The 18,316-nt window shown below is 41.0% G+C and overlaps 4 long non-coding RNA genes across 8 annotated transcripts; 1 reads left to right on the top strand and 3 right to left on the bottom strand.

Moving 5' to 3' along the window:
* Window positions 1–1,618: 1,618 nt before the first annotated feature.
* On the bottom strand, window positions 1,619–7,832 carry LOC124055974. Its single transcript, XR_006842916.1, has 3 exons — window positions 7,791–7,832; window positions 2,843–7,586; window positions 1,619–2,067 (listed from the first exon to the last, which is right to left on the bottom strand). It is a non-coding gene; the product is annotated as an uncharacterized LOC124055974 (long non-coding RNA).
* Window positions 7,148–11,052, top strand: LOC124055973. Of its 5 annotated transcripts, none has more exons than XR_006842914.1 (6): window positions 7,148–7,279; window positions 9,183–9,223; window positions 9,865–9,945; window positions 10,464–10,528; window positions 10,626–10,724; window positions 10,815–11,052. It is a non-coding gene; the product is annotated as an uncharacterized LOC124055973 (long non-coding RNA). The 5 variants fall into 5 exon arrangements; XR_006842913.1 differs by having other exon boundaries at window positions 9,183–9,244; XR_006842911.1 differs by lacking the exon at window positions 7,148–7,279 and adding an exon at window positions 8,439–8,877 and having other exon boundaries at window positions 9,183–9,244.
* A 3,885-nt stretch (window positions 11,053–14,937) lies between these two features.
* LOC124055971 lies at window positions 14,938–15,591 on the bottom strand. The gene is made up of 3 exons (XR_006842909.1): window positions 15,551–15,591; window positions 15,355–15,453; window positions 14,938–15,264 (listed from the first exon to the last, which is right to left on the bottom strand). It is a non-coding gene; the product is annotated as an uncharacterized LOC124055971 (long non-coding RNA).
* Window positions 15,592–16,165: 574 nt separating this feature from the next.
* LOC124055970 lies at window positions 16,166–17,620 on the bottom strand. The gene is made up of 3 exons (XR_006842908.1): window positions 17,175–17,620; window positions 16,794–16,855; window positions 16,166–16,214 (listed from the first exon to the last, which is right to left on the bottom strand). It is a non-coding gene; the product is annotated as an uncharacterized LOC124055970 (long non-coding RNA).
* Between the last annotated feature and the right edge of the window lie 696 nt (window positions 17,621–18,316).

Genomic DNA, 18,316 nt, shown 5'->3' with positions numbered 1-18,316 from the left:
ATTCTGTCTGCAGTAGGTGATAGTCCAGAATATACAAGTCCCTGTGTTTACTTTTTCTTAAGGCAGGGTTGGTTATGAGTGTCCTGACTTATCCCTAACCCCATCTAGTGGCTTATGAAATTTTGTGAAAGTTAGTGAATTATGTCAAACTTTGTGAAAATTTGTAGGTTAGTGCTTACCTCGTAATTGGGTACATCCATTACTCCTGCCATCATCAGACTGACTGGCCCCAAACTGACCTCTCTTAAAGGAGGTGGGTCACATGCCATGACTCTGATTGGCTGATGAGTTGATGAGGAGTCTCTTCTGATTGGTTAATTCCATGGTCTTGTTAAAGGATCATAGCATTGATCTTTTTGTGGATGTTTGCAGGAGTTTTTTGCAGACATTATAGTCACTTCTTCATCGTGGCATCTGATCCTCCTTCTTATTTTCTGCTAAATTACTGTTTTAGTGAAAAGTTTATTTGCTGCTTCTTCGAGTCTTATTTTCTGTGAAATGTCTAATCTAAAATTGAAAGAAGATTTTTAAGCTTATAGGTCCCCCTAAAGTAAAACTCTGCAAGGTTCCATTTGACCTAGATCTGTGCATACAAACCCGCGAAAGAGAAGTGTTGTCGCTCCGGATCCACAAACATTACCAAACACCACTGTAGTCTTGCAAAGAAGGTGGACGCAAATCTCATCAGACGAAACACAAACAAAGCCCAGTTTCTACAGATCAGTCCCTGTAATGCAAAGATCTATAGAGCTTAGATAGGATTATCGATTGCACACATACACATTATAGAAAACACTTTTGTGGTGAGCACTGATCTTTTTTGATGCCCTAACTATGAAAGAAGCATGTTTGTTTGCCTTTTCAAGTCGATCTGAAATTTATTACAATACGGTCACTTGTACAGTTTTTGGGCTTTTAGTAAAGTGACATCAGTAAATAAATGTAGAGTCCTCCGTGTTGAACTTACCAGACCAGATCTGCACACATTCAGACGGCGGCCAACAATCTTCAAGGCTAACATCTCTGATTCGCGCCCTTATTTTAACCAGGTATAGTAACAACTTCACATTATGTTACTTTGGTTTAAGCATGTGTCTATAGTGCTCAAGCAATGGGTAAAAGCTGTAAAATGAAAAAGATGAGATGTCTGTTAACATGATAAACTATATGTTCAATTTCAATTCAGTTTATTTATATAGCGCCAATTCACAACAAAAGTTATCTCTTGACACTTTCCAATTAGAGCAGGTCGAGACCAAACTCTTTTCTATGTGTGGCTATTTCAGTCCCACTACACCTACAACAGAGTTAGGAAGTCCCTAACAGGTATATTCCTGTGTTGCAGGAGAAACTCAACAATATTGATGAAAAATTACATGCTCTGACTGTCATTGTTTTAGATAGATAGATAGATAGATATACTTTATTGATCCCAGGCTGGGAAATTACAGTGCAGCAGCAGCAGCACTATGCATAATAAGCCAACATACCAACATACAAAGCAATATAAAAAAGTGCATATCCAACAAAAAGCAGTGTAATGTTGTGCAAAATAAAGTAGAATGTAAGGTGCAGTGAACCGAGTGTTTAAAACATATAAAGTGCCTAGTGACTGTATGTATGACCAGAGTTTAGCTGTTATTGCACAGTGTGATGGCATGTGGCAGGAAAGATTTCCTGTATCTGTCCCTTTGACAGCGGAGCTGCAGCAGCCTGTGGGAGAAGGTGCTCCGCTGTCTGTCAACTGTATGATGGAGAGGGTGCTGATCGTTGTCCATGATGGATAACAGTTTGTTCAGTGACCTCCTCTCCACCACGGTCTCAAAAGACTCCAGCCTGAGACCGAGTACAGAGCCAGCCTTCTTAATGATCTTATCAAGTCTTTTAGTGTCGCTGGCTCTGATGCTGCTGCCCCAACACACCACAGCAAAGAAAATGGCGCTGGCAACAACAGACTGGTAGAAGATCTCCGACAACTTGCCGTACACGTTGAAGGATTTCCTCAGGAAACAGAGCCTGCTCATCACCTTCTTGTACACAGCCTCGGTGTTAGATGTCCAGTCCAGTCTGTTGATTAGATTAGATTAGATTCAACGTTATTGTCATTACACATGTACAAGTACAATGCAACGAAACGCAGTTTGGCATCTAACCAGAAGTGCAATAAGCAGTAAGTGCCAGGTATACAGTAATTTACAGTATATACAGGGTATGTACAGGTGTCTATGTTACAGGTATACTATAAATATGATATACAGATTGTTGTCATAATATACAGGGATTCTAAGTACTATGAACATACTATACAGATGGATATGTGCTTTAATGTGCATCCAGTGTAGGCGGAAACTATAACACAATTTACAAATGATATTTACAGATGTTATATTAAGCTATAAATCACTAGTGCAATGGACAATATAGTGTATACGATAGGCACGCAAAACTTTTGCAGGTGACATGACTCAGAGTTGTACTGAAAGTCAGTGGTGTATAAGGTGAAGAAGAAGGGAGAAAGCACAGTTCCCTGTGTAGCTGCTACATCACTGTCCACCACATCAGACAGGACGTTGCCCAGACGGACAAACTGTGGCCTGCCTGTCAAGTAGTCAGTAATCCAGGAGATCCTTGCGTCGTTAACACCCATCACCCGCAGCTTCTCACCCAGTAGCAGAGGTTGAATGGTGTTGAAAGCACTGGAGAAATCAAACAATGTGATCCTCACAGTGCCTCCCCCACCATCCAGATGCAAATGGCCTCGTTGCAGCAGGTAGATGACAGCATTGTCGACTCCTAAATGGGACTGGTATGCAAACTGTAAGGGGTCAAGAAACATCCTCACCTGTGGCCTCAGCTGGGCTAAGACCAGTCTCTCCAGGACCTTCATCACATGAGATGTGAGGGCGACTGGTCTGTAGTCTGCCGAGTCAGATGGCATCGACTTCTTGGGGACTGGAACCAGGCAGGACGTCTTCCATAGTGTCGAGACAGCTGGCTGTTACAGGTCTCCAGGATCCTGGGTGTGATGCCATCCAGCTGCCTCCTAACCTGGCCTGTAGTCACCGTTGGGCTGATGATGTCTTCCGTGGAGGAGGAGGAGGTGGGGGAGAAAGAGGAGGGGCAGATGGAGAGGTGCTGTACAGGAGAATGCTGGGGGTTGGCTCAAGCCATTTGGGACAGTGTGGGTGTGTGTGAGGCTGGGGGTGTCGGTGGGGTGGCAGGAGGTGAGCTACACCTGATAAAAAAATGGTTACATACATTCAAACTAAAACTTACACAAATATTTATGCAGCTCCATATGCAACAAACTGTGATGCATGAATTCTGACACCTTTCCATCAGAACCAGCATTAATTCAATTCAATTCAATTCAGTTGATGCTTTATTGTCCCCCACGGGCAATTTGCTTTCTCAGTCAGTATTGCAAGACGCGAATACAGACTGTGCTATCGCAGCAGAGCATGGGCCAGAGCACACTGGCACTGACAAAGCAAACTTCTTAAGCAATTTGAGCCACAGTAGCTTGTCTGTTGGATTGGATGACACAGGGCAGAGGGCAGCCTTGCGTTCTGCATGTGAATCAGTGAGCCTTGGCCGGCCATGACCCTATCGCCGGTTCACCACTGTTCCTTCCTTAGATTACTTTTGATAGATACAGACCACCGCAGAAAGGGAATAGCCCCGTCAGTTTTGGAGATGCTCTAACCCAGTCATCTAGCCATCACAATTTGGCCCTTTTCAAACTCGCTCAAATCCTTACGCTTGCCCATTTTTCCTGATTTGAGGACAACATGTTCACTTGCTGCCTAATATATCCCACCCACTAACAGGTGCCATGAGGAAGAGATTATCAGTGTTATTCATTTCACCCGTCAGTGGTCACGGTGTTACACCTGATCAGTGTACCTTAAGCATAAACGATTAACATACTTTTACTGACCTTTGATTACTTACCTTTGATTGGGTACCTGTCTCTATGATCCTGGGGAGTCTCCACCCAACAGAGCTTATTCCTGCCTTAAACTGAAAAGAACTAGTTACAGTTTTACAGTAAAATTAAGTGTTAAGGGTTAGGGAACAGTCCTCCAAAAGTGGTATCAATCCACTCCAAATGGAGAAACATGCTCTTAAACATTTTCTGGGGAAAACGTTTTGGCTGCCACCCTGCGACAAATTTTCACACACAGCCCCTCAGCCCCTTCCTTTCTACCGGAAAGACATTTTGGCCTATATCTCGGGAACTGAAAGTGTTATGGACTTGGGAGTGTGTGGCAGATGCCCTAATACAGCATTTTATTCTGATACATACAGCTCCGGAAAATATTAAGTAATACCACTAATACCACTCCAAATTTTTCTTAAATCAGTATCTCTACATGTATGGCAGGCATTCCATTCAAGTGTTTCTTGAATTTCAACACAGAAAGGTTTTGAGAGAGGAAAAGAAGGGTTAAATTCTGGCTTTACTGGCAGAGGGATACAGTGAGTGTCAGGCTGCTTCCATCCTTAAAATTTCAAAGGCAGTGGTTCATAAGAACATGCTCAAGCAGCAGACATTGGGGACAACAAAGCTACAGACCAGCAGAGGATGAAAACGACAAAAATAATCACAAATGGCAGCTGGGGTGAAATGCACGGCAAAAATGGTTGAAAAGAGGCTCCTAGGGGCAGGGCTGAAGTCTTGCAAAGCTAGAAAAAAGCTTCTCTTGATGAGAAGCAAAGAAGAGCCAGGCTGAGGTTTGCAAAAGACCATAAGGATTGTCCCATAGAGGACTGGTGTAAGGTCATCTTCTCTGATGAGTCCAATGTTCGGCTTTGCCCAACACCTGGTTGTCTAATGGTTAGATGTTAGATGGAGACCTGGAGAGGGCTATAAGCCACAGTGTCTTGCATTGACTGGGAAATTTGGTGGAGGATCAGCGATGATCTGGGGGTGCTTCAGCAAGGCTGGAATCAGGCAGATGTGTCTTTGTGAAGGACACATGAATCAAGCCAAGTACAAGGTTATCCTGGAAAAAAACTTGCTTCCTTTTGCTTTGTTAATGTTCCCTAACTCTGAGGATTGGACAGTGTTCCATGCCACACAGCCGGGTCAATCAAGATGTGGATGAAGGACCACCAGATCAAGACCCTTATATGGCCAGTTCAATCTCCAGACCGGAACCCCATTGAAAACCTCTGGGATGTGGTTAAAAGGAAGATGGATATTACCAAGCCATCAAACAAAGCTGAGCTGCTTGAATTTCTGCGCCAGGAGTGGCATAAAGTCACCCAACAGCAATGTGAAAGACTGGTGGAGTGCATGCCAAGACACATGAAAGCTGTGATTGAAAATCAGGGTTGTTCCACTGAATATTGATTTTTGAACTCTTTCTAAGTTAAAACGTTAGTATTGTGTTGTTTAAAAAAAGAATATGAATTTGTTTTCTTTGCATTATTTGAGGTCTAAAAACATTGTATCTTTTTTTTTTTTTGACCAGTTGTCATTTTCAGCAAATAATTGCTCTAAATGACAATACTTTTATTTGGAATTTGGAAATATTGTTAGTAGTTTATAGAATAACACAAAAATCAAAAATTTTCAATTTACACATACCTAAATACCATAAATAGTAAAACTAGTGAAACTGATAATTTTGCAGTGGTCTCTTAAGTTGTTCCAGAGCTGGATACACCAATAAGAACATCATTGCTCCTTGCATTAGGACCCCTCAGAGATGTGCATCTGCTTATAACAACATTAAAACAAACTTCTGTTATCCTTTGTTTTTAAACACAGAATAGAAAGCCTTTGGCCAGAAGAACACCATTGTAGATGGTCCAGGCCCCAGCATGGAGGTCTTCAGACTCCCTGTGAAGTAGAGGTGGAGGTTGGAGCTGCTGAAGGAGGTGCTTGATGCTATAGATCAGGGTGCAGAAGCCAAACAGGGCATTTTTGTCAGCACATATGGTCACACAATTATTATTATCTTTGCCTTTAAAACAAATGGATGCTGATGACATGGATGAGGGAGAAAGGGAGGAGCGGGAATGAGGACAGTGGAAAGAAAAATTAAAAAATAAAAACATATAGTTTGAATTGTGTTTTTTATTATTACAGTAATCACGATTATAACTGTGGCTATTGTCATTCAACATTGTTTAAATATTGAAGTGCAAAAATAATACTCTGCCTATGCCTAACACTGGCAGTCATATCTTGCTGATGTCTCCAGAACAGTCATTTTTGAGAGGAGGAAGCTGAAATTAGTTTTCATGCCAGGGCCACTAGATGGCAGCAAGAGACTGCACATTAAGCCAGGATCATTCACTTTGACACTTGATGAAAAGCCTCCAGAAAAAGACAAACACATTAATGTGACTTGGATGTGGTGGCGGCCTACGCGCTGTGCCACACACTTGCACCTTTATATGCATTTGCAGAGATCACAGAGGTCACTGTTTGTGTGAGGTACAAACAGTTCTACATGGTTCTTGATTTTTATTCTTTGGCACGACAGTGATGCAGTCAGGATCAACGCACTTGCACCGAGGTCCGTTAGCATCGCTTTCTGCTACTTTTTATGTCCAACAGCAAGTAGATCCCCCTAATGATGGCCATAGCAATCTAGATGTTACTGTGTACACACTGTCACAGGCTCACCACGCCAGCTGAGAGAGAGGAGAGACGCATCCAGTGAGGTCAAAGCTGAACAGGAATATCATCCATCCATCCATTATCTATGCTGCTTATCCGTCAGGGTTGTGGGGGGGCTGGACCATATCCCAGCTGACTACGGGCGAGATGCGGGGTACACCCTGGACTGGTTGCCAGTCGATCGCAGGGCTGACACAAAGACAGACAACCATATGCTCACACACTCACACCTAGGGGCAATGTAGAGTAGCCAATTAACCTGATGTGCATGTTTTGGGGATTGTGGGAGGAAGCCGGAGAAAGATATATCACTTCAAGACATTTTTTCAAGACATTTTTAGGGGCTTTTGCTAATCAACCATTCTGTTTTTTTTCTGGGGATTTTTTTGTTTGTTTTAACATCAGGATTATCACAGACTTGTTGATTAAAAGCTGATTCCAGTGTAGGCTTATTTACTGTTTTGAGAGTATGTAGAATTGAAACTATAACTTGTATGAGTAAATTGAAAACAGCGCAAGGTGGCTGAACAAAATTAAAAAAAATTAAAAGTTATTTTATTCATTATTTTTGGATCTTTAATTGTACTTCCTGTTTACACAGGAAGTAGAAAGTCATTTGGTGGATGGCATTTGGACTGCATGGTGAGTTCTCTTTTCTCAGTAATCATACCCTGAAAATTATCAACCAAAATGGCTTAAAATGATAACCAAACAGGCTTATTCAAGGATGATGAAAAGTCCTCATGTCTGTAAAGTTTTGTTGACTTCAGTCACAAAATTTTACTGTTTTTCCTTTTTTCTGAAACTCAGTGGCAGCCCCAGCCTGAATGGCACCCTGGGCGAATAGCCTCTGTGGTGCAGTCTGTCAGAGGTGATAGCCAGTCTGCAGGGTCTGTTGAAAGAGGCTCTTCCCCAGTGGCAGTTTAACTTTGTGGGGGTTCAGGCATTTCTGTAGAACAGCACATTTGGTTTGGCACATTATTCAAAGCACACAGCAGTGGAACAAAACAGGGTTTTAAGAAATAGCAAAACTGGATTAATCACAACTAATGGGAAAAAAATGTGTACAGGCAGGTAAGATTCACAGATAAAAACACACTGCTACTTCTACCTTCACACACACACACACAAATGAGAGCAAAATACCACCCACCTATAGGCTCCTGCTGAGGAGAAGCAGCAGCAAACTCCTCATGGCCTTCCTGAGACATGGCAGGAGATGCCATAGAAGCCATAGCAGCCATAGAGGTGGATGGGATCTCCTGATCCTCTGCTACAGATGAAGCCTCTGTTGCTGGAGACTCATCCTGAGCAGGAGGCGCTCCAAAATATTTTAGCAGTGCCCCTGGAAAAGTGCATCAGTGTAAACATGCATGAACGACACCCTTAAATACATTAGCTATCACTTAATGCCATTACGCCTATTACATGCTAGTAACAGGTAAGTAGAAATGCTACATTGCCCAAATTCTATTAACGTTATACTGAGACAGACAGGGCAACGTCCGTCTTTTTAAGGCCAGCTTACTGCACGGAAAATCCCGACGGCCAAATACAGTACCCAGCGATAACCAAATGGTCACAAAGCAATGACAGCAAAGGTGGTGATAGCTTCACCGTAGACACATTTATTCCTATGTATGTATGTTAACTCAGATAATGTTCAGGTTAACTATAACTAGCACACCAAAGAGCAAACAAACTAATGACCGCTAAACAATTAACATTAGCCCATTTTCATTACAGTCGTACGCTACAGAGGGAACATTAGCTACATACCTTTGTTTTTGGACCGTTTCTCCTTTTATTCTTTCCTTTTCTTTCCAAAATAAGCACCCGATAGCTTTGGCCTTTTTATGTCCGATATGTTTATTACCTGAATCTGAGTCGCCTCGGGAATCAACAGGTTACCCTACCCATCACCCAATGCCCTCTGACGCGACGGACAGCAGGGGTCAAGACTAAACCAACACATTGGTGGTGTACAGATCTCATTCTCAGTCTCATTTTTGTATAGGAAGGCTATATTATTGGCCGTCGCACAACCCTGACAGACGAAAACAAGAGTGTATGGAAGTTGAAACAGGCAGCTATCTAGTGTTATGGATGAAATGTACTTTAAGCACAATTAGGAGGATCCCCGTTCCCCCTCCTCCTTATTCCAGTGGTGTGACCTCTGTCAGTGATCCGACCTCCACCTCCCCACCTCCCTCTTGCGGAGTTGCAGTAACTGCAGCGGGGTAATTACAACGCCAAGGGACGCCAATTATTATTTATTTATTCATATATATATATATATATATTCTTTTTTTGCGGGGGGCGGGTCCTCACATGCCGCCCCCGGCAAAGTGCCCTGGAATTGGTCGGCCGCCCAATTCGCCCATATGAGAAACCGCTACTGATGTAACAAAACAAATTTTGTGCAATTATAACAATGATTATTTTGGACCTGGTTACATGAGTACATTAAAAACAATGCAAAGTGTGCAGAGTGCTGATTTGAAATTTTATTTTCGATCTTTAATTGTACTTCCTTTTTACACAGGAAGTAGAAAGTCATTTGGTGGATGGCGTTTGGACTGCATCGTGAGTTCTCTCTCTTTATCAGTAAGCATACCCGGAAAAATATCAAACAAAATTGCTTAAAATGATAACCTACCTAAGGTTACAGACATAACCTTATGTCTGTAAAGTTTTGTTGACTTAAATCACAAAATTTTACTGTTTTTCCTTTTTTCGGAAACTCATGTTTTGTTGTTGTTTTTTTTTTTTAAACCAGTTAGGTTCTTAAATGTAGAAGCTGGGTGTTTTAACCCTTATATACTCACCAGCCACTTTACTAATTACACCTTGCTAGTATTGGGTTGGAGCCCTTAATTGCCGTAATTCTTTGTGCCATAGATTTAACAAAGTGTTGGAAACATTCCATTTTGGTCCATATTGACATGATAGCATCACACAGTTGCTGCAGATTTGTCACCTGCATATCCATTTGTAGAACATGCACTTTAACTGGTAGCAGCAAAGTGTGGTAACTTTTACTTTTACTCAATCATTATTTTATTTTTGCTGTATTTTTATTGTATTTTGTCAACTACTGATGGATACTTCTTTGGGGAGAAGAGTTTATTCAATTGATTCATTAAATTGATTAAATTAATTGATCAATTCATTTTTATCCTGTCTTATCTTATGATGTGAATCTCCTGTTCAACCACATCCCAAAGGTGCTCTATTGGAATGAGATCTAGTGACTGTGAAGGCAAAAGAAGTGGCACCTTCTGCTGCTGTCGCCCATCCGCTTCAAGGTTTGTGTGTTCAGAGGTGGTATTCTGCATACCTTGGTTGTAACGAGTGGTTCTTTGAGTTACTGCTGCCTTTTCTATCATCTCGAACCAACTGCTCATCTCCTCTGACCTCTGACATCAAAATGGCATTTTTGTCCACACAACTACCGCTCACTGGATATTTTCTCTTTTTTGGACCATTCCCCGTGAACTCAGATGGTTGTGCATGAAAATCCCCGTAGATCAGCAGTTTCTGAAATACTCAGACCAGCCCATCTGGCACCAACAACCATGCCAGTTTCAAAGTCACTTAGTTCCCCTTTCTTCAGCATGTAATCTCCACGTCTAGATGCCTAAATGCACTGAGTTGTTGCCATGTGATTGACTGATTAGCTATTTGTGTTAACAAACAACTGGAACGGGTGTACCTATATATATATACACCTATAAAGTGTCCGGTGAGTGTATACTGAGAAGTTGGTCTTTCATGAAACAGTAGAGTAATTAATATATATTTCTTTCATTTCTTTGGGCAACAGAAATACCTCATAGGATGGAAAACGTCATGATCAAAGTGTCACAGGCACCAGACTTTCCTGTTGCAGTAAGAAAGACACATTTGGCTATGTTGTTGGTCAAGTTGATTAAAGATTTACATGAATCAAATTTGCTTTGATTTTTAATACTCGCTTCTTCTCAAGCCTCCGTATGATGAAGGTCCTCTTCCGTACTCGATGGTCCAACCTCGAGGTCAAGACAGTGCAAACGAGCCAGTGCCAGTTTTTGTTTTCAAAACCACAGTAAGTGCAGTACATTTATCGACAAATTGCATACTTATGTTACAACTAAAACAACTACACTGACAGAATTCTTCTTTCTATCTTTTTCAGTGCTGCCCTAAAAAGTGGACCCAAAGTAACTGTCTGGCCTTGGCATTTATCTTTGTCTGTCTCTTACTCCTGGTGTTGTTCGGGTTTGTTCTTTACTCAGCTTACGTTAAGAGGTAATTTTGTTCAAAATGAAAACTGTTAAAAAAGATCATCATATCATGGTGCAAAAAAGCCTGACATTGCCCTACGAACCCCAAAAGAGAGTTTGTATAAAAGGTTAATTTGTATAATAATAAAATCTGTGGAAAACCAAGACCATGACGCACTGAGCTCTTTCTTCCTCTCCCTCTCCTTCCGCACACATTCATGTCCCATAATGCATATTACTAACTCAACTTCTTCCCTGGAGTCCTTGTGCTTTCTTGTCCCGCAGATTCTTATCGATCATGACTGGACCTCCTGCTGCAGTCCTGCTGTCGTCCTGCTCAAAACCTACTGCAATTACTACTGTTTAGACATAATCTGATTTAGATCTGTTATGACTCTGTACAGCTACTACCATTATTATTGTTACTACTATTGTTATCAAATCCGATACTTCTTGTATTATTACTGCTGCTATGCATCTCTGCTTGTGTGCTCCTTCTCTCACACCCCACCCCCTCTGCCTCGCTCGCTCGCTCGCTCCCTCTCTCTCTCTCTCTCTCTCTCTCTCTCTCTCTATCTCTCTCTCAACCCAACCGGTCAAGGCAGATGGCCGCCCATCTTGAGCCGGGGTCTGCTCCGAGGTTTCAGGCAGTTTTTCCTCGCCACTGTCGCCAAGTGCTTGCTCAAGGGGGAATGTTGTGGTCTCTCTATTTACAGTTTAATTAAAGAGTTTGGTCTAGACCTGCTCTAATTGGAAAGTGTCATGAGAAAACTTTTGTTGTGAATTGGCGCTATATAAATAAATTGAATTGAATTGAATTGAATTGAAAAAAAGTTCATTGTATGGCCATACAGAGATGGTGGGTCATATGGGATGTTAGGTGTTAATGCATGAAAAAAGTTCACCCTATCTGCTGTTTTTCAGTCTGCTGTTGTTCAGTGTTGTTGAGTTTACTAAATTTATATATACCGGTACATGTATTAATCTTGCTAGTCTGGCCTTGTCGTGTCTACTCAGAGCCGTTTTTTCCCTTTAACATCTTTATTTTTACACCATTAAGTCATCTTCTTGCCCTGGGTCAGTTGGGGACTTTCCAAAGGCCTCATTTTTGATTTATCTTGCACCTTCTTGTATATTCCTTGGCTGTTCCAGGGGTTTCCACTTATTTATTTCTTTTTTAATTACTTCTTAAGCACAGTTTACACCAATGTTTCTCTCCCCCTGGCCTGCTTCCAGTTTTAGCCTATTATCAGCAGTATATATTCAAAGTACTTAAAGTATGAAAAGTATAGAATGCAATAAAATGTTCCTAGTCAGTGTTTTGATGTTTTTAATGGCATAATACAGTTTATTATTGCAGATGTTTAAGTTGGAGCTGATTTGAATTACATTACTGGCTAGTTTAATGATCATGTGTGAACTGATCATCTCACTTTCTGTTTTTATTTATCTTCAGAGAGAACTGGAGAGAACCCTCTGGAACACTCACAGAATTCACTCATGCAGAAATGCTGAACCTGCTCCTGAACCACATGACTCAACAGCAAAGACACAATCTGTTTGAAGACAGATGTACAAAACAAGACAGCAATCTGTGATTCTATTTGTAAAAAAAACTAAATAAAACAAAACACCTCAAAGTACCATTTAATGTAACGAGCAGATTCACAAACGCTGTTAGCATCAACATCTGGCATGATCATCAAATACTATTATGATTTAACAGTGAAAATACTGTATAACAAAAGTATTTTTAATGTCCAAATATTATATCCTAGACTGACAACAAAAGTGTCTTAAATCAAAGTAAATTGTTAATTGTTTCTTGGTATGATAGAAAGAAAATATCTAAAATAAAAAAATCAATCTGTGCTTATCACACAGCCCCTGAGCTAGTCACATATTATCCTTACATGCTCTGATAACAAAGTAAGTTATTGTTTCTTGATATAATAAAACCAAAATCTTGAAATGTAATAAAAGTAATTTTGCACTGATCACACAGCACCTGAGATAATCACATTTTCTCCTTACATGCTGTATCCCACATGCACACAGTGTAAACTTACGTCACTGGAACTGATGGGGAAGAGACAAATGTGTATGTGTTCATAAGTGTTGCTGGACAATATAGCCTCCATTTCAGCTCGAAGCTCAGGGTAGCTGTTGTAAGTTGATGACAGCTCCACAGTTGGGCCACAAGTATGGGCAATTGGCCGCCGTGCTAGCCCTTCCAAAGAGGTGAATGTGACCTGAATTTCTTTTACACTGATGGAAAAATCGCAAACTCTGGTTTTCTGCTGAATTAGCTGGAAAAGCTGTTATCATCTTAATCACCTTTCGAGTTGTTGATTTAATGTCCTCATACAGCTTCTTCATATCCTCTACACTTGGGAAAAACTTCCTGAGCATATTTTGGGTGCTGGATCATTTGCTTGCTTGCTCAAGTTGTCTTGTGTTGGTACTGCTCTTACTCCCATGCGATCCATAAGATCAAGACGTTCTTCCTCGTCACCCCCGACAACAGCCTCTTGCAAAGTAGTGGACAAGAGATCACGCTCAGACTGACTAAGATACAACATCAGGGAATCAAACATTAAATCAGGTGAAACAGTGTTCACCAAATATAACTGCTGCTGTAAAGGCTTGTGCCAGCCGAAATGGAAAATACCCATGGTCCTTCAGTCCCTTGGCCAACATCCTACCATGAGACTTCCATTCCTCCTCTTGCCAATTTGGGGATAGTGATGGCACCCTCACATCTGAACCTGCTGCACAGTCTAGGAATTCTGTCCGAAAGGCAGCATATACATCCCTGGACACACCATCAGCATCTGCCCCCATTTCATCAACAAAGCTGTATTTCACAGAGTAGGTCATCATTGCTTCATCCTTGAACTGAGCAATCAGTTGATCTAAGAGTGTCATTCTGTGAAGTTTCACAGGCAAAAGTTCACTTGCAGGACTTTGTGGTCTAGCAGAAGCTGTCTCAGAATCAATAGGAGTTGAGGTGTAGGTGGGGGTGTTTATTTGTTCTTCTTCTATTGCAATTCTATTCTATGAGTGTGACCCACCTGTCAAAGCACCAAAAATGACCTCTGATGTATTAGACAAAGCTGCAATACAGACAACAGCTGACATTGTGGCAGTGCTTTGCTCATCATCTTGGACTGTGTGTTTTTGATTTAAAGTGTTATGTCTTTTCGATGTCAGCTGCTCAACACCTCGTCCAGATTCTGTTGTGTTTTCATGTTGCTCATCTGTCTGTATATCAGCTCCTTCTTCTGGGTCCACTCCACTGGTCAGGGTCTTTGTGTACAAATAAAATCTTAACAACACCAATTTGTGTCTCATAGTAGTTTCCCAAACTAACATCCTCATCAACTTGTGCTTCCTGAAAGTTAACTATATCGTGACTGAACTCTTCCCACTTTCCCATCGTTCACTTTTCATTAGGAAAGAACAGTTTTTTAGCTTGTGACAGAATCTCAGTTTTAGTGGCATTCTTGTTCATATCAAAAACTCTGGTTCCTCCAGGATCTCGATAATTCAGAAAAAAAATTACCCCGAAAAACAGGGGGCGAAAAAATATGCAATACGCTTCCGTAGTTCATTGGCTTGTTGTTGTTGCATAAAACAATTATTTTTTTAAAAAAATTATACAAAGAGGCCCGGAAATAATAGTGTCTGAGGCCAGCAGTAACTTTGGCTAAAACTGGAAGCAGGCCAGGGGAACAGAAACATTGGTGTAAACTGTGCTGAAGAAGTAATTAAAAAATAAATAAATAAGTGGAAACCCCTGGAACAGCCAAGGAATATACAAGCAGGTACAAGATAAATCAAAAATGAGGCCTTTGGAAAGTCCCCAACTGACCCAGGGCAAGAAGATGACTTAATGGTGTAAAAATAAAGATGGTAAAGGGAAAAAATGGCTCTGAGTAGACACGACAAGGCCAGACGAGCAAGATTAATACATGTATATATAAATTTAGTAAACTCAACAACACTCACAACAGCAGACTGAAAAACAGCAGATAGGGTGAACTTTTTTCATGCATTAACACCTAACATCCCATAAGACCCACCATCTCTGTATGGCCATACAATGAACTTTTTTCCACAGTTTTTATTATTATACAAATTAACCTTTTATACAAACTCTCTTTTGGGGTTCGTAGGGCAATGTCAGGCTTTTTTGCACTATGATATGGTGATCTTTTTTAACAGTTTTCATTTTGAACAAAATTACCTCTTAACGTAAGCTGAGTAAAGAACAAACCCGAACAACACCAGGAGTAAGAGACAGACAAAGATAAATGCCAAGGCCAGACAGTTACTTTGGGTCCACTTTTTAGGGCAGCACTGAAAAAGATAGAAAGAAGAATTCTGTCAGTGTAGTTGTTTTAGTTGTAACATAAGTATGCAATTTGTCGATAAATGTACTGCACTTACTGTGGTTTTGAAAACAAAAACTGGCACTGGCTCGTTTGCACTGTCTTGACCTCGAGGTTGGACCATCGAGTACGGAAGAGGACCTTCATCATACGGAGGCTTGAGAAGAAGCGAGTATTAAAAATCAAAGCAAATTTGATTCATGTAAATCTTTAATCAACTTGACCAACAACATAGCCAAATGTGTCTTTCTTACTGCAACAGGAAAGTCTGGTGCCTGTGACACTTTGATCATGACGTTTTCCATCCTATGAGGTATTTCTGTTGCCCAAAGAAATGAAAGAAATATATATTAATTACTCTACTGTTTCATGAAAGACCAACTTCTCAGTATACACTCACCGGACACTTTATAGGTGTATATATATATAGGTACACCCGTTCCAGTTGTTTGTTAACACAAATAGCTAATCAGTCAATCACATGGCAACAACTCAGTGTATTTAGGCATCTAGACATGGAGATTACATGCTGAAGAAAGGGGAACTAAGTGACTTTGAAACTGGCATGGTTGTTGGTGCCAGATGGGCTGGTCTGAGTATTTCAGAAACTGCTGATCTACGGGGATTTTCATGCACAACCATCTGAGTTCATGGGGAATGGTCCAAAAAAGAGAAAATATCCAGTGAGCGGTAGTTGTGTGGACAAAAATGCCATTTTGATGTCAGAGGTCAGAGGAGATGAGCAGTTGGTTCGAGATGATAGAAAAGGCAGCAGTAACTCAAAGAACCACTCGTTACAACCAAGGTATGCAGAATACCACCTCTGAACACACAAACCTTGAAGCGGATGGGCGACAGCTGCAGAAGGTGCCACTTCTTTTGCCTTCACAGTCACTAGATCTCATTCCAATAGAGCACCTTTGGGATGTGGTTGAACAGGAGATTCACATCATAAGATAAGACAGGATAAAAATGAATTGATCAATTAATTTAATCAATTTAATGAATCAATTGAATAAACTCTTCTCCCCAAAGAAGTATCCATCAGTAGTTGACAAAATACAATAAAAATACAGCAAAAATAAAATAATGATTGAGTAAAAGTAAAAGTTACCACACTTTGCTGCTACCAGTTAAAGTGCATGTTCTACAAATGGATATGCAGGTGACAAATCTGCAGCAACTGTGTGATGCTATCATGTCAATATGGACCAAAATGGAATGTTTCCAACACTTTGTTAAATCTATGGCACAAAGAATTACGGCAATTAAGGACTCCAACCCAATACTAGCAAGGTGTAATTAGTAAAGTGGCTGGTGAGTATATAAGGGTTAAAACACCCAGCTTCTACATTTAAGAACCTAACTGGTTTAAAAAAAAAAACAACAACAAAACATGAGTTTCCGAAAACTTTACAGACATAAGGTTATGTCTGTAACCTTAGGTAGGTTATCATTTTAAGCAATTTTGTTTGATATTTTTCCGGGTATGCTTACTGATAAAGAGAGAGAACTCACGATGCAGTCCAAACGCCATCCACCAAATGACTTTCTACTTCCTGTGTAAAAAGGAAGTACAATTAAAGATCGAAAATAAAATTTCAAATCAGCACTCTGCACACTTTGCATTGTTTTTAATGTACTCATGTAACCAGGTCCAAAATAATCATTGTTATAATTGCACAAAATTTGTTTTGTTACATCAGTAGCGGTTTCTCATATGGGCGAATTGGGCGGCCGACCAATTCCAGGGCACTTTGCCGGGGGCGGCATGTGAGGACCCGCCCCCCGCAAAAAAAGAATATATATATATGTATATATATATATATATATATGAATAAATAAATAATAATTGGCGTCCCTTGGCGTTGTAATTACCCCGCTGCAGTTACTGCAACTCCGCAAGAGGGAGGTGGGGAGGTGGAGGTCGGATCACTGACAGAGGTCACACCACTGGAATAAGGAGGAGGGGGAACGGGGATCCTCCTAATTGTGCTTAAAGTACATTTCATCCATAACACTAGATAGCTGCCTGTTTCAACTTCCATACACTCTTGTTTTCGTCTGTCAGGGTTGTGCGACGGCCAATAATATAGCCTTCCTATACAAAAATGAGACTGAGAATGAGATCTGTACACCACCAATGTGTTGGTTTAGTCTTGACCCCTGCTGTCCGTCGCGTCAGAGGGCATTGGGTGATGGGTAGGGTAACCTGTTGATTCCCGAGGCGACTCAGATTCAGGTAATAAACATATCGGACATAAAAAGGCCAAAGCTATCGGGTGCTTATTTTGGAAAGAAAAGGAAAGAATAAAAGGAGAAACGGTCCAAAAACAAAGGTATGTAGCTAATGTTCCCTCTGTAGCGTACGACTGTAATGAAAATGGGCTAACGTTAATTGTTTAGCGGTCATTAGTTTGTTTGCTCTTTGGTGTGCTAGTTATAGTTAACCTGAACATTATCTGAGTTAACATACATACATAGGAATAAATGTGTCTACGGTGAAGCTATCACCACCTTTGCTGTCATTGCTTTGTGACCATTTGGTTATCGCTGGGTACTGTATTTGGCCGTCGGGATTTTCCGTGCAGTAAGCTGGCCTTAAAAAGACGGACGTTGCCCTGTCTGTCTCAGTATAACGTTAATAGAATTTGGGCAATGTAGCATTTCTACTTACCTGTTACTAGCATGTAATAGGCGTAATGGCATTAAGTGATAGCTAATGTATTTAAGGGTGTCGTTCATGCATGTTTACACTGATGCACTTTTCCAGGGGCACTGCTAAAATATTTTGGAGCGCCTCCTGCCCAGGATGAGTCTCCAGCAACAGAGGCTTCATCTGTAGCAGAGGATCAGGAGATCCCATCCACCTCTATGGCTGCTATGGCTTCTGTGGCATCTCCTGCCATGTCTCAGGAAGGCCATGAGGAGTTTGCTGCTGCTTCTCCTCAGCAGGAGCCTATAGGTGGGTGGTATTTTGCTCTCATTTGTGTGTGTGTGTGTGTGAAGGTAGAAGTAGC

This window comes from Scatophagus argus, unplaced genomic scaffold (genome assembly GCF_020382885.2).
Source record: "Scatophagus argus isolate fScaArg1 unplaced genomic scaffold, fScaArg1.pri scaffold_37_ctg1, whole genome shotgun sequence".
Classification (NCBI taxonomy): Eukaryota; Metazoa; Chordata; class Actinopteri; family Scatophagidae; genus Scatophagus; species Scatophagus argus.
Note: the sequence above shows the minus strand (reverse complement) of the source record. Positions and strands in the feature narration are given on the sequence as shown.